General features: G+C 43.1%; 1 protein-coding gene across 1 annotated transcript in view; it reads right to left on the bottom strand.

Moving 5' to 3' along the window:
• CCHR16.PART0H14orf93 (chromosome chr16.part0 C14orf93 homolog) overlaps positions 1–14,066 on the bottom strand; it is a 670,150-nt gene that overhangs the window by 147,491 nt on the left and 508,593 nt on the right. The gene's annotated exons all lie outside the window — the stretch shown is intronic.

Below are 14,066 nucleotides of genomic sequence, written 5' to 3'. Positions count from 1 at the left end.
GGTCATCTCTTGGATACATACTTTTCTCTCCAGCAGGTCCTTTTTATATCACAGGCAAGGTTTAAGTCTTTAGAACAGGTAAGTCTGGTGCTCTTTGTTTTGTAGATATGCAGGAATTCCAACAGGGTGGGGTCTGACAATGTCTTGTATGCCAGACGTACATCTCCCTTCAACAGCCTGTAGGAGACAGAATACAGGGATAGGGCTTTGAGGCGGTCAGCGTAGGATGTGTTACTTATGCCCTGTATTCTTTTAGTGAGGAACCTCTGTGGATGTTCCAATTGTTGGATGTGCTTGGTTAGGTACATACAAAAAGGGGCATTGTATTCAATGATAGGTCTGATGAATGCTGAATAGAGTGGAACAATGACGTCCTTGGACTAGATGCCATAACTTTATTTATAAGCTGCACAACATAGAATGATTTCCTCACTACTGCAGACATGTCATGGTCAAAGACTAGATTACTGTCTACTTGTATTCCCAAGTCCCTGACTACTGGGTCAACTCTTACAGGTACGTTGTCAATATGACAATTATTAGGGATGAATGACTCCCTGAAGGATACAATTATGCATTTCTTGGCATTTAGTTTTAGTCCATGGATCTGACACAAGTTATTTGTCTGTGTCAGCCCATCCTGGAGAACATTAGTGTTGGTGGGGAATTCTATGACTGCTCCTAATTTGCTATCATCTGCAAATTTAGCCAGCCAGAGGCCCTTGACATTTAAATGCCAAAAAGGAGTGGTCCCAGGACTGATCCCTGAGGGACTCTGGTTGTGAATGGCCTCTTTGTAGAGGTGGACTCCCCAGTTTTAACTTCCTTGGTCACGTCTGTAAGCCAGCTGGGTATCCACCGGGTGACATAAGGGTTTATACCTAACCTCCTGAGTTTGTCAATAATGCCTGAGTATGGCATTGTGTCAAATGCCTTGGTCAGGTCAAGGTAGGCAGTGTCAACCATTTTACCCTCGTCCATTGCTTTAGTGACCTTCTCAGAGAAGTCCACCAGGACGAGCAGACATGACCTGCCCTTGATGAAACCAAATTGATTGGGTCCAATGTTTGGAGGTTTCCTATGTCATTTCAAACCCTGCACGCTTGGCACAGGAAGCAGCTCATTAACTGGCCAGAGCTTTAGTTTTCTGTGTTAATTGCTTGTAAAAATGCACTAAGGATACAAAACCAGGTGCCACTTCAGGCTGTAATGATAGCTATACATACCTCAAAGTTGGGCTGAGTTGTTTCACTGTTTGGTTATAGAAAAAGAAAAGTGAGTTACTGACATAACAATAAGCATGTGAGAAATGCTCTTGTACTATTAATAACCAGTGGGAGTATCCATCCCTGGCCAGTTCTTACTAGCCATATGGACTGCCTGCAATACTGCAGATTGTCTCATAGATTAGAGCATAATGGAGACTCCTTCCATTTATCTACAGTTGATTTCTAACTGCCAACAGTTCAAGCCAGCCAATAAACAAGAGATGCCAACTAACAGTTTTAAAGCAAAACTCCACCCTATAACTAAAAAAAAAATAATTTTTTCACTCTATTTTTTTTTTCCTGAAATATTTTAACACCTCAACATCACTCTAAGTGCTTTATTTGTAATTTTATCCTGTTTTCCACAACATGGCTACCGGTGGGGCTTGACGTATCAATGTAATCTTGTTCTTCCTCAACCCTTTCTCCTTCTGATAATGCTTTGTATGACTCATGCCAGGCATAAGGAAGTAACTGCGAATTCACATGCCACTGACATGTAATGGGATTTGTGTGAGTCGCTGTCATCTTCTATACCTTCTGTAAAAGGACTGTTTCTTTTCTGTCTCTAATCACCCTCATTTATGTTAAGCTCAGAGCTTGTTTTACACTATACTTAGAAGTTATACAGCTACAGCCAGAAAAGTAGCTAAACTGCAAGCCTTTGTTCAGGGTTTTCTTTTGTAGTCCAAGAGGAATTGATAGGCCCTCCCCCCACATTACTGCAGAAGTGTTAAAACTGTCACTGTACTGACAGACCCTTGCAGAATCAAGTGCAATTGACAACTCAAAATGGAAAGGAAGGGACTTCCAATGTAAATCTCTTCCCCTTTCCTGACATTCAGAACATTTACTTGCAATTTTTGAGAATTACGGATTCAACTACTCAATATTTTTCTTTAAGATCTACTAAATTCTGATTATTTGAAGGAAATGCAAAATTATTAAAGTGAGCTGATGGTGTAAAGTTAGACAAACTGAATTTGGAAATGTTTAACTGGATTGATTTAGATAATTTTGAAAAGCAGTTGATTGATTTACACAGCAATTCAGTTTGGAAGCAAACAAATCGCTGACTCAAGAGCTGAACTTACTGAAAAAGATCTGTAAATTACTGGATTACCACTGAAATTTCAAAATACTCAAATTCTAGAATTTCATTTCTGAAACTTTTAATTGTCTGATAGATCTTGCAATGGATGCATTAACAGTATTTTCATTGACTTATTTATATGAACATTGTCTTTAGTGCTGAACTCTGTCAAGTCTAATTATAGCAGTAGACTTACTGAAGATTCATTTCGGTTTGGATTTGCCAAGAGCATGTCATGCATTTTCAACCTTGTGGACTTTTCTGTAAAGGTCACCAAAGCAATGGATGAAAGTAAAACAGTACACACCACACTTGACCTCGCCAAAGCTTGTGACCACTCAGGCATAGTATAAAAGCTAAATAAACTGGGAATAAACCCTTATGTCACCTACTGGATTGCCAAAAGGCTCACAGTCAGGATGAAGGAAATCAAAATAGGTGACGTTTCCTCCACAAAGAGACCAGTCACTAGTGGCATTCCCCTGGGACCTGTCTGTTTGGCATCTACTTCTCTGACATAAAGCCAGTACTGAAGCTCAGTCATTAAGTTAAGTTTGTGGATGACTGCAAGCTAGGAGCAGCCACTGAATCACCAAATGGTTAGCCATCCTTCAGAAAGATGTGTACCAAATAAATTTATGCCAAATCATGGACTGAAACTAAATGCCAAAAAATGAATTATCTTATCCTTTGGGAATTCATCTACCCAGGGGAACTACCACATTGACAATATACCCCTAAGAGTTGACTCAGTTGTTCAGGATTTGGGAACTTATGTGCACGGTGACCTAACATTTGACCAATATTATGTCCATTGCCATAAGAAAGTCCTTCTGTAATGCACATCTTATAAACAAAGGGACTGTGTCTGGATCTGGATGACATTGTCCCCCTTTACTCAGCCCTCATTAGGCCAGTCATTGAGTATAATGCCCCTTTGACATGTGTCTGTTCAGACATATGCAACAACTGGAATAACCACAGAAATTCCTTACTAAAAAGACATGAGGTTTAAACAAATGTCCTACATGGACCAACTCATAACTGTCACTATACTCGGTATCCAACAAACTCCTAACAGGTGACCTGTGAATGGCATACAAGACATCCTCCAATCTAACACTGATGAATTTAATGAGCATCAGCAATTCAAATGGTATCACAAGTAGTTGGCCTGGGTATCTAAACCTCTTCTGCAGCGTCAACAGAACAGTTTGGATGGACACATATATGTCACAGAAGTTACCTTTGCTATGGAACAGACTCCCCACCCACATATGACAAAGCTCACCCCTGTCCATATTCAAGCATAATTTGGATCTATGGATGGAAAACAGAAAATTTACCCCAGGCCTGCCCCTGTACTACTAATGGACACAGGCACCTTCTAAATGCTCTATCCCATGTATAGGTCCCCTCAAATTATATATGGTATGATCTTAGTTATTTTTACTATGGGTAATATACAGTGATCAACTATGGGATGATAAGGTCAATCTATCACCAAATGTAATAGATTAATTCAAGAACAAAAAGGGAAACAGTTAGGCTTAAAATGGCCCGGAAGGACAGTTAGGCCAATACTTACCTATGAAAGTATAAGAAAGAAGAGCTACATGCATAATTCTTAAAACAGCCAAATACAAGCCTGATATAAAATATTTATAATTTGAGCAGCAGCAGAAGTCACACTGATATGAATATTTTTTTGGAACATGTTTTCATAAATGCTCATTTAGTACAGCAGAAAAAGTCTCAACAATTGTTGGAAACAGGTTTTCTAAAATATTTTTTCATGCAACAGTAAAAGTCTCAATGCCATAACTTTTGGGAGTCGGTTTTCAAAAAAAGCATCTTTAGTGTATTGAGAAAACTCTTGTTGATAAACGTATAATTTTTGGCAACATGTTTTCAGAAACGTCTCTTTAGTGCAGCGACAAAAGTCTTGTAGTGAATGGAGCAGTGACTACACTGCAATAACAGTTAAATGTCATCCTAGCTCAGCACTACTCTAGCACGAGACCCAACCTTAACAATGCTTAGAAGAGTGTTTAACAATTGTTAAGCATGCCCTATGCACTGTTAACACTGAGTCTGGCAATAAAAGCAGAAAACAATGGCTGGTAAACAGTAGCAGCAGGACATGAAACAGCTTGGTTTTAACTCCTGTTTCTGCCTGTTGTCTGCTGCATTACAAGCAACACTTCGATTCAAACTGATTCCCTTAGACAGTGAATATATAAGAAGGTCAACCACTTCCCCACTGCTTTATTGTCACAGGACATCATTTTTTTGTTTGTTTTTAATTTGCGATTTGAAAGGAATATTTTAGTAAAGGTTTTCAGATATGCCTCTTTAGTGTAGCAGCACAGGTCTCAGTCATGTGTGTCATTTTTGGGACAATGTTTTCTGAAATGCTTCTTCAGTGCATCAGCAAAAGTGTCAGCGACATATATTTACCACAGTAAATCTAGGAAATCTCTCCTTTCCTCCCAGTAAACACTGGTGTCCCTCAAGGATCTATCCTTGGCCCCCTCCAGTTCAATACTTTCACTAACAAACTTCACTCTGCTACTAACCTCCCAACACTTCTACAGTATGCCAATGATTCCACTCATCATCTCTGTCCACAGCATTCCTGAACTTCTCACTCTCCTCTATCAAAACCTGGCTTTCTGATAATCAACTCATACTAAATCAAAAAAAAAAAAAAAAACTAAACTTTGCTTCCTTCCTAAAACACTTGCTCTGCACCAGCCCTCCTTCTCTATCACCTCCTTCAACAACACCACTATCAAACCTGAACCCCATGCCAAACTACTTGAACTAGCCAGTTTTCTAGTTTCAGCACTCAAATCTGTTTCTTTGATCTCAGCACTTGTTCAGAAAAAAAAAATTAATCTGCTTTTACTGTACTTGTGTTTCTACCTACTTTATTTTACTTTTGCATCATCTTAAAAGTACTCAATTGTATTTATTACTGCTTGGTGTAACTCTTTCTAAGCCTTTTGGTTTAAACACTTGGGCTTCGGACCAGTTGTTTTGCACTGAGAGGGTTTGTGGTCTGCACTGTAGTGGCAGAACAGGTAGCTTACATCCTTCTAGGTTGGGAACTGCTGATTGAGGGCTCAGTGTCTGTTATTCTAAAAGTGTATTAATTCTGGTTTAAGCACTTGGGCTTTCAGGCCAGTTATTTTACATTAAGAGGGTTCATGGTCTGCACTCTTGTGGGAGGAGAGGCTGGACTCTGCCCATCTGAGCTGGGAATTTCTGGTTAAAGGCTTATAGTGCATGCATATCTGAACTACTTCTTACTGAAGTTGGTGTGCCTTGTTTGCTGTGGCATAGACTGGATTCGGGCCTGCTGGATCTAGCTTTGTTTGTGTAACTTGAGCACTAATCCAGGCATTCTCTAAAGTATTCAATTGTATTTATTACTGCTTGGTAGTAACTTGATTAAAGTGTAGCTATCATTCTAAGTCTTTTGTATTAAGCACTTGGGCTTCAGACCAGTTGTTTTACATTAGGAAGGTTTGTGGCATGCACTGTGGTGGCAGGACAGGTAGCTTTCATCCTTCTAAGTTGGGAACTGCTGACTGAGAGCCCAGTGTCTGTTATTCTTAAAGTGTATTAGTTCTGGTTTAAGCACTTGGGCTTCAGGCCAGTTATTTTACATTAAGAAGGTTCGTGGTCTGCACTCTTGTGGGAGAAGAGGCTGGACTCTGCCCTTCTGAGCTGGGAATTTCTGGTTAAAGGTTTATAATGCCTGAATATTTGAACTGTATCTCACTGAAATTGGTACACCTTGTTTGCTGTAGCATAGACTAGATCCAGGCCTGCTGAATCTAGCTTTGTTTATATGCTTGTTGTTTGTTTGCTTGTTATTTCCCTGGAACGCTAATTCCACCTAATACGCAGCTTCTCAGTGCTTCTGTGGATCACTAGTGATATCTGCATTGCTTACTGTACTTATTTCCTTGTTTCACTTGAAAGAAAGTTACTGTTTGTCGTTTTTGCATTTAAGTTACCTGTAACACATTGCACTTAAGTTACCTGGCACTTGCTCGCTAAAGCAATTATATAAGTCAGCACTAAAAATTAAAAGCACTACACCCTCACTCCCCACTGGCCCTTGTTTTCAATTATTAAGGAATTCCCAATATTATTCTAGCATGTCCAAAGGTCAGTTGTCAATCTCCTCTCCGGTCCAGCTGGTGAATCTGGGAATCTTGAGGCAATGTTACAACTGCCTCATGTACACAGACAACCCTCTCCTCCTCCCAACAAATTCCAACACATGTGAGAGATGCAACCATATAGCCAAACTGGAGGCTAAGCTCTCTCAACTCAGTACTGGCATAACCAGTCAGGAGGAGAAGGAAACCACACTCACTACAATTCCAGTCTCACATAGACCTACCACGACAGCAAACCAAACACATAATCACACAAAACATACTGGAGGCTCTAAATAAAGATTTGCCTAAGCAGCAGAGACCTCCAAAGCAGACACCCAAGCAACCGCTACCCCAAAACAAAACACGTGCAACACATATCTCACAAAGCCAGTGTGCCGAACAGTCACAGCCCTTAAGACTAAACAACACACCTGATACACTTGTAATAGGTGACTCTATCATCAGGCACACTGACGTCCCGCTCACCAGGCTGAACAAGGAGAGGGTCACGGTGAGCAGCCTGTCATGCGCTAGGATCCGTCACATAACACAAGCACTCAGGTCACTCCAAGGCAAGTACAAATATGACTCAGTCATTGTCCATGCTGGTGTGAATGACCTGAGACGTACCTCCCTGGACTACATGAAAAGAGACATAAAGGAGCTCTCTGAGCATGTAGCCCAGGCCGGTATGACCCTGACCTTGAGTAGCATCTTACCCTCACCAAGAATGATGCCACAATATGAAGACAAGATGATCAATTTCAACAATTGGCTTAAGTACTGGTGTTATTCAAAGGGGATCCAATGCCTGTCGGCTTGGGATGATATGCTCGACAAGCCACGATGCTTTGCTAGGGACGGCTTGCACCTGTCACCCCTGGGCTTTCGGATATTGGCAAAGGCTCTTGCTACCCCCATAGTGCCTTTTTTAGGCAAGGCTCAAAAGACAAACCCACCTCCATAGGTATCACAAGGGATAAGAAACTAAGAGTAATGCTACTCAACGCCAGAAGTCTAAACCTCAAGATGCACGCACTCAAAACTCTCCTTAGCATGGAGAACATCGATATCTGCGCAGTAACAGAAACCTGGTTCAGGGCTCCCGAGAGCACCCCAGCACTACCAGGTTATACCTCATACCATGCTTTTCGGCCCCAAAATTTGGACCGAACCACAAAAGGAGGGGGAGTATCGATATTCATCAAAGATACCCACACCTCCAGGTTGGTGGCAAAGCACGAAGCATCAGAGACTATCCATGTGCAACTAACAGTGGGTAAAACTGCCTTTCAGTTTATAGTCTGCTACAGACCACCCTCCCAAACCCAGGAACCCCACTCGGCCTTTCTGAGAACACTGGAAAATATGAAGGTCTCTCCAAACACCATTATACTGGGCGACTTCAACTACCCAAACATAGACTGGGAGCATTACTCTAGCTCCAACAACCTAGCCCAAAGGTTCCTAGAATTTATAAACTCAAATGCTATGGAACAACTTGTTACCACTCCCACAAGAGGAGAAAACATACTGGACCTGATCATCACCAACATGGGGACTCTATGCTCCAGACCAGAAGTGTATCCCTCACTGGTAAGATCAGACCATAAACTAATCTCACTGGATATTCACATCCCGTCCCCACCCCCTGCCCAGAAAACCACAGTGAAAAACTTCTCTAAAGCAAATTTCACACTCCTCAAAACCGAGGTGGAATCCTTCAAAGCACCCAGGCCTGTGGAAAATACGGCCCAGACTGCAGAATCCTTTATAAACGCATTCTATGAACACCTTCAGGAATGCATGGATCATGCGATCCCAAATAAAACCAAGACCCAATCCTCCAAAGGCAAACGTCCTGTCTGGTGGATCCCAGCCATAAACAAACTATACAATAGAAGGAGGAAGCTACTAAATGATAGAGCAAAATCCCAAAAGGGAAGGCATCACTGATCAGTATTAGCAAAAAACTACGGGCACTCATAAAATTGTCTAAGGCCAGCTTCGAGAGAAAAATTGCACAGGACACTAAGGATAATCACAAGGCTTTCTTTAGTTATGTTAGGAACCTGGGTGGTAATTCCCAGATATGCTCAGAATTAGTCCAAAATGACAAAAAATACACTGAACCCACAGACATTGCCAACATCCTAGCTGACAGGTTCAGCGCAAACACCCCCCCTCCCCACCAAAAGGGCAAATATCTATCCCAGCAGAGTGCTGCCCCCCTGACATCTCAGATGCTCAGGTAAGAGCCGCCCTCTCCAAAGCAAAAACACAGCATCAATGGGACCAGACGGTGTCCCGGCTGCGTCCTACATGAACTCCAAGAAGAGCTAAACCCAAACATAAAACTACTGTTCAATCTCAGCCTTACTAAAGGATATGTGCCCAAACAGTGGCGCAGTGGTTCCTCTCCATAAAGGTGGTGCCTCAACGGATCCTGGAAACTATCGCCCCATAAGCCTGACTAGCTTGGTCAGCAAAGCTATGGAAAGGATCATTATGGACCTCATAAATAAAGATATTGGGGACCTACAGTCACTGGATCCTACCCAGTTCGGCTTTGTTAAGGGCAGAACCTGCCTCTTAAACCTGGTTAATTTCTTTGAAACAGTCACCAAGGCCATTGACGAGGGGAAGGTGGTCCACACAGCCTACCTGGACCTCGCAAAAGCCTTCGATACAATACCCCACTCGGGCATTATAGATAAGCTCACCAGCTTAAATATAAACCCCTATGTCACTAGATGGATTGCAAACTGGCTCAAGGACAGAACCCACATGGTTAGAATTGCTGGAGCCTTGTCAGACTCCAAACCAGTTACAAGTGGCGTCCCACAAGGCTCAGTCCTGGGACCTCTCTTGTTCAGTATATATTTCTTGGAGGTACAGGCCAACACGGAAGGACTGTGGCTGACCAAGTTCGCAGATGACTGCAAACTGGGCGCCATAATCGACTCTCCAGCCGACACAAGCATCCTCCAAAAGGGCCTCATAGAAACAGGCAACTGGTGCCAGAGCCACGGCCTCAAGCTAAATGCCAAAAAGTGTATAGTCATCCCCTTTGGCAAAAACAAAGTGCCCACAAATTACCACATAGGTGGTAATCCATTAAGCACAGAAGAAGTAATTAGGGACCTGGGGACCCAAGTTGATAGCAATCTCTCATTTGACAACCACGTGGCCAAAGTGGTTAGAAAAACATTTTATATAGCCCACCTAATCATGAAGGGATTCACATCTAGATCAGGGGAGGTCATCATGCCTCTTTACTCATCCCTCATCAGGCCCATAATTGAGTACAATGCCCCTTTTGGGATGTACCTTACCAGACACCTGCAGCAACTGGAAAGACCCCAGAAGTACCTCACCAAGAGGATCAAAGGCCTCAAACAGATGCCATATGCTGCCCGGTTAAAGAAACTCCAGCTCTACTCAGTGGCGTACCGCCTGTTCAGAGGCGATCTGTGCCTGACGTATAAAGCCATGTCCAACCTGGAATTAATGGACATGCTGCACCTCAGAAAATCCAAATCCCATCGAGCTACGCGCTCGAGAGACTTGAACCTCAGCACTGAAATAAATAGGACATGCTGGGGGGATAGATTCATAACCCAGAGGCTCTCTTCACTCTGGAATAAAATCCCAGTCCAGGTTAGGCAGAGTCCCTCATTGACTCTCTTCAAGAGGAATCTTGATGAGTGGATGGGAGATCGTAGGTTTACCCCGGGTATCACTTCTGTGTCACTGTTAGACAGAGGCACAGTATACTAACCTCGAAAAAGGGCATAGCAAAATAAATTTAAAATGGGTGGCGAAAGCCAAACACATTCTGGCTAGGCTTATAAATGCCCTAGGGCAGATAGCCTAATATGAACCTATGAACCTATGAACTAAAATTCGATATACATATCCAACATTGTATAAAAACAACCCACCAGAAAAGTACAGTTTTGTACCTACCATAAATGTAGATGTCCGATAGATATGCAACTGCAGTCATAACATATGGGTTGTCCTGCCTCAGGCAGCCCTCGGTCGGCCGGATTCCAAAGTCTGGGTCCGACGTCGGCTGATGTCGCATTTCTCTCCGACGTCAGAGTGGCAGGAGTACATAAGCATCAGCCGACGCCATCTTCTTCAGTGTTTCTTGCCCCAGATGCCAGGTGCCCTCCAAGGAAGGCTGTAATCAATTTGGAAGACAAAACAGGTTTCCAGACAAATAAATAAGCAATAAACAGATACACCATAACAGATATCCCCAGCTAGGATAACAGGGAGAGGAGTGGACCCAAGGAATAGAGGGGAAGGAGGGAGGGAGGGAAAACCCGACTGCAGTTGCATATCTATCGGACATCTACATTTATGGTAGGTACAAAACTGTAATATGTCCTTCAAGAATGCAACTGCAGTCATAACATATGGGTTGAATACCATAGCTTAGCTGGGGGAGGTGGAAAGCACTAAGAAAAGGATGGTGTAGCTATCAATCCCTGCAGGACTGCCGAAGCAAAGCCTGCTCTGGATCTGGAATATAAAGGAAGGTTGTAGTGTTTGGAGAATGTATGCACGGAGCTCCATGTAACAGCTTCTAGAATGTCTTTTGTAGGCACCCCTCTTAAGAATGCTGTAGAGGTGGCTGTAGCTCTGGTAGAGTGTGGTCTGATATTGGCTGGTACACTCTTTCCATGGAAGGAATAACATAATCTGATGCAATGTCCAATCCATTTTGAGATAGTCTGTTTGGAAACTGCTTTTCCTTGTACTCCAGGGGCGTAAGCTACAAAAAGCTGATCAGACTTCCTATTGGCTGTGGTTCTGTCCAGGTAATAGTGAAGTTGTCTGTGAATGTCCAAGGTATGCAACAGTCTTTCCCCTTTGTTCTCAGGATTGGGAAAGAAAGTAGGCAGGTGAATTGCTTGATTCAAAGAAACCCTAGATACCACTTTTGGCAGAAAGCTAGGGTTGGTTCGTAAGGAGACCCTGTCCCTATGAAAGGTAATGAACGGTGGTATGGCCATTAGGGCCTGTAATTCCGAAACCCTTCTTGCTGAGGTAATTGCCAACAGGAAAGCTGTCTTCCATGAAAGGAATTGTAAGTCCACAGAAGCTGCTGGCTCAAAGGGTGGTAGAGTCAGTTTTTCTAGGACAAAGTTGAGGTCCCAAGCTGGTACTGGGGCCTTTCTTGGTGGCTTGATATTCTTGATTCCTCTAAGAAATTGCCTTAACAAAGGATGTGAGAACACAGGTGGATCAGTGTTGTATCTAGCTGAAATAGCTGAAGCATGTATCTTTATAGAAGAATATGAGAGTCCTTTCTGTAGCATATCTGCCAAGTATTCCAGGATGAGTGGGATGTTCAATAATGATGCATCATGACCCTTGCTGGTATTCCAAATGCTGAATCTCTTCCATTTTGCTGAATAAACCTTTCTGGTGGATGGTCTGGCTTCTGTTAATATCCGCTGAACTTCCTTGGAGAGAGATAGATTGAGGTTATTCATGGAATCTCCCAAGCTGTTAGCTGGAGCGCCTGAATGTTGGGATGTACTGTCTTGAAGTTGTTTTGAGTCAAAAGATGGGGCCATTGGGGAAGGGCCCATTTTTGTTGTGGCATATGCTCCGTAGTAGTGGATACCAGTGTTGTCTTGGCCAGTCTGGAGCTATTAGGATCCCTTTTGGCTTCTCTGCTTTGATCTTTAGTAGTACTGTGGTCATCAGTGGCAGAGGTGGGAATGCATAAATTTTTAGGAAGTTCCAGTTGAATGAGAGAGCATCTGTTTTCCATGCTTGTGGATGATATGCCCTTGAACAGAACTTTTGTAGTTGATGATTGAGGTGGGAGGCAAATAGGTCTACTTCTGGCCTGTCCCATGTCGAGGTGAGCCTTATGAAGATTTCTGGATGTAACCTCCATTCGTGGGGATCTAGGAAATTCCTGCTTAGGCTGTCCGCCAGCACATTGTCTTTGCCTGGAACAAACTGGGATTGCAACTGTATGTTTAAGCTCAGTGATTTTTCCCAAAGATTCATTGTCAGTCTGCAAAGGGGTAAGAATGGGTGCCCCGCTGCTTGTTTATGTACCACATGACAGTGGTGTTGTCTGTCCGTATTAGCAGGTGGCCTTGCTGAAGTTGTTGTCGAAAGGCCTCGATGGCATGCATGACTGCCAGCATTTCTTTTTGGTTGATATGCAGATGTGTTTCCTTTGGAGACCATTGTCCTTGAATACACCTGCCCTCCATGTGCGCCCCCCATCCAAGGTCTGAGGCGTCTGTGGTCATAGTTTGTGTTATTTGTGGTTTTTTGAATGACATTCCTGTGTTTGCCTGGCTTACCGAGGCCCACCATAGGAATTCCTTTTGTAGGCATGGAATAAGCGGTATGGTTGTCTCTAGGTTGTTGCTGTGTTGAGACCATAAACTTTTTAGGTACCACTGAAGCTTTCTCATGTGTAGTCTTGCTAATGGAACCAGGAGAATGCATGATGCCATGTAACCCAGGGCCTGTAGGAATCTCCTTGCAGTCATCTGGGTGAGCTTTGCCAAACCTTTGAAATAATGAGTTAACTTCTTTGCTTGTCTTCTGTCAGGTAAGCCATTTGAGAGGTTGTGTCTAGATTGGCTCCTAAGAAAGTAATTTGCTGGGATGGCTGCAGTCTTGACTTTTGGAAGTTGACTGTGTATCCCAGAGCTTGTAGCAATTGAATGACATAATCCAAGTTTTTTGTCAAAATCAGTTTGTCGTCCGCTTGTATGAGGCAGTCGTCCAGGTACGGCTAAATTTGGATCCCCTGGAGCCTGCAATGAGCAATTACTGAAGCCAGGCATTTTGTAAACACTCTGGGCGCAGTAGATATGCCAAATGGCAATGCTGAGAATTGATAATGCTCTGGCCCTGCAAGAAATCTGAGGTATCTTCTGCAGCTGTGTCTGATAGGGACATGCAGGTATGCCTCCTTGAGGTCCAGAGTAATCAGCCAAGACCCCTTGCCCAGCATGGGAAGGAGTTGCTGTAAGGTCAGCATTTTGAACTTTGGTACTTTGAGAAAGGTGTTTAATGCGGACAAATCCATTATTGGTCTCCATTGTGTTTCTTTTCTTGGAACAAGGAACAGTCTTGAGTAAAACCCCTGGTCTTGTTCTTGTTGTGGAACTTTTTCTATTGCATTGATCTGAGCTAGCAGGGAGATTTGCTTGAAAGCCTCTGCCCTCTGGTTTTGTGGTAGGTTTGGCATGCCTTGTTTCCTTGGTAAGGTATGAAAGTGGAACCTGTAGCCTTGGTCTATAATGTCCAAAATCCATTTGTCCTTTGTCAATCTGTGCCAATTGTCTGAAAACAGAGATAATTTTCCGCCCAAGGGAGCTTCTGTTTGCTCTTTGGTTAGCGGAAGTAGAGGAAAGTCATTGGGATTGTCCCTGTGGGGCAGGAGAAGCCCCTGTGTCACTTCTTTGGTTTGCTGGTTGCCATTGTCGTCCCCTGTAGGAACCTCTGTATTGTCCTCTTCCTCGGCCACGCCTG

The sequence above is a fragment of the Protopterus annectens genome, chromosome 16.part0 (genome assembly GCF_019279795.1).
Source record: "Protopterus annectens isolate FY-2018-M chromosome 16.part0, PAN1.0, whole genome shotgun sequence".
Taxonomy (NCBI): domain Eukaryota; kingdom Metazoa; phylum Chordata; order Ceratodontiformes; family Protopteridae; genus Protopterus; species Protopterus annectens.
This window is presented reverse-complemented; position numbering and strand designations above follow the sequence as displayed.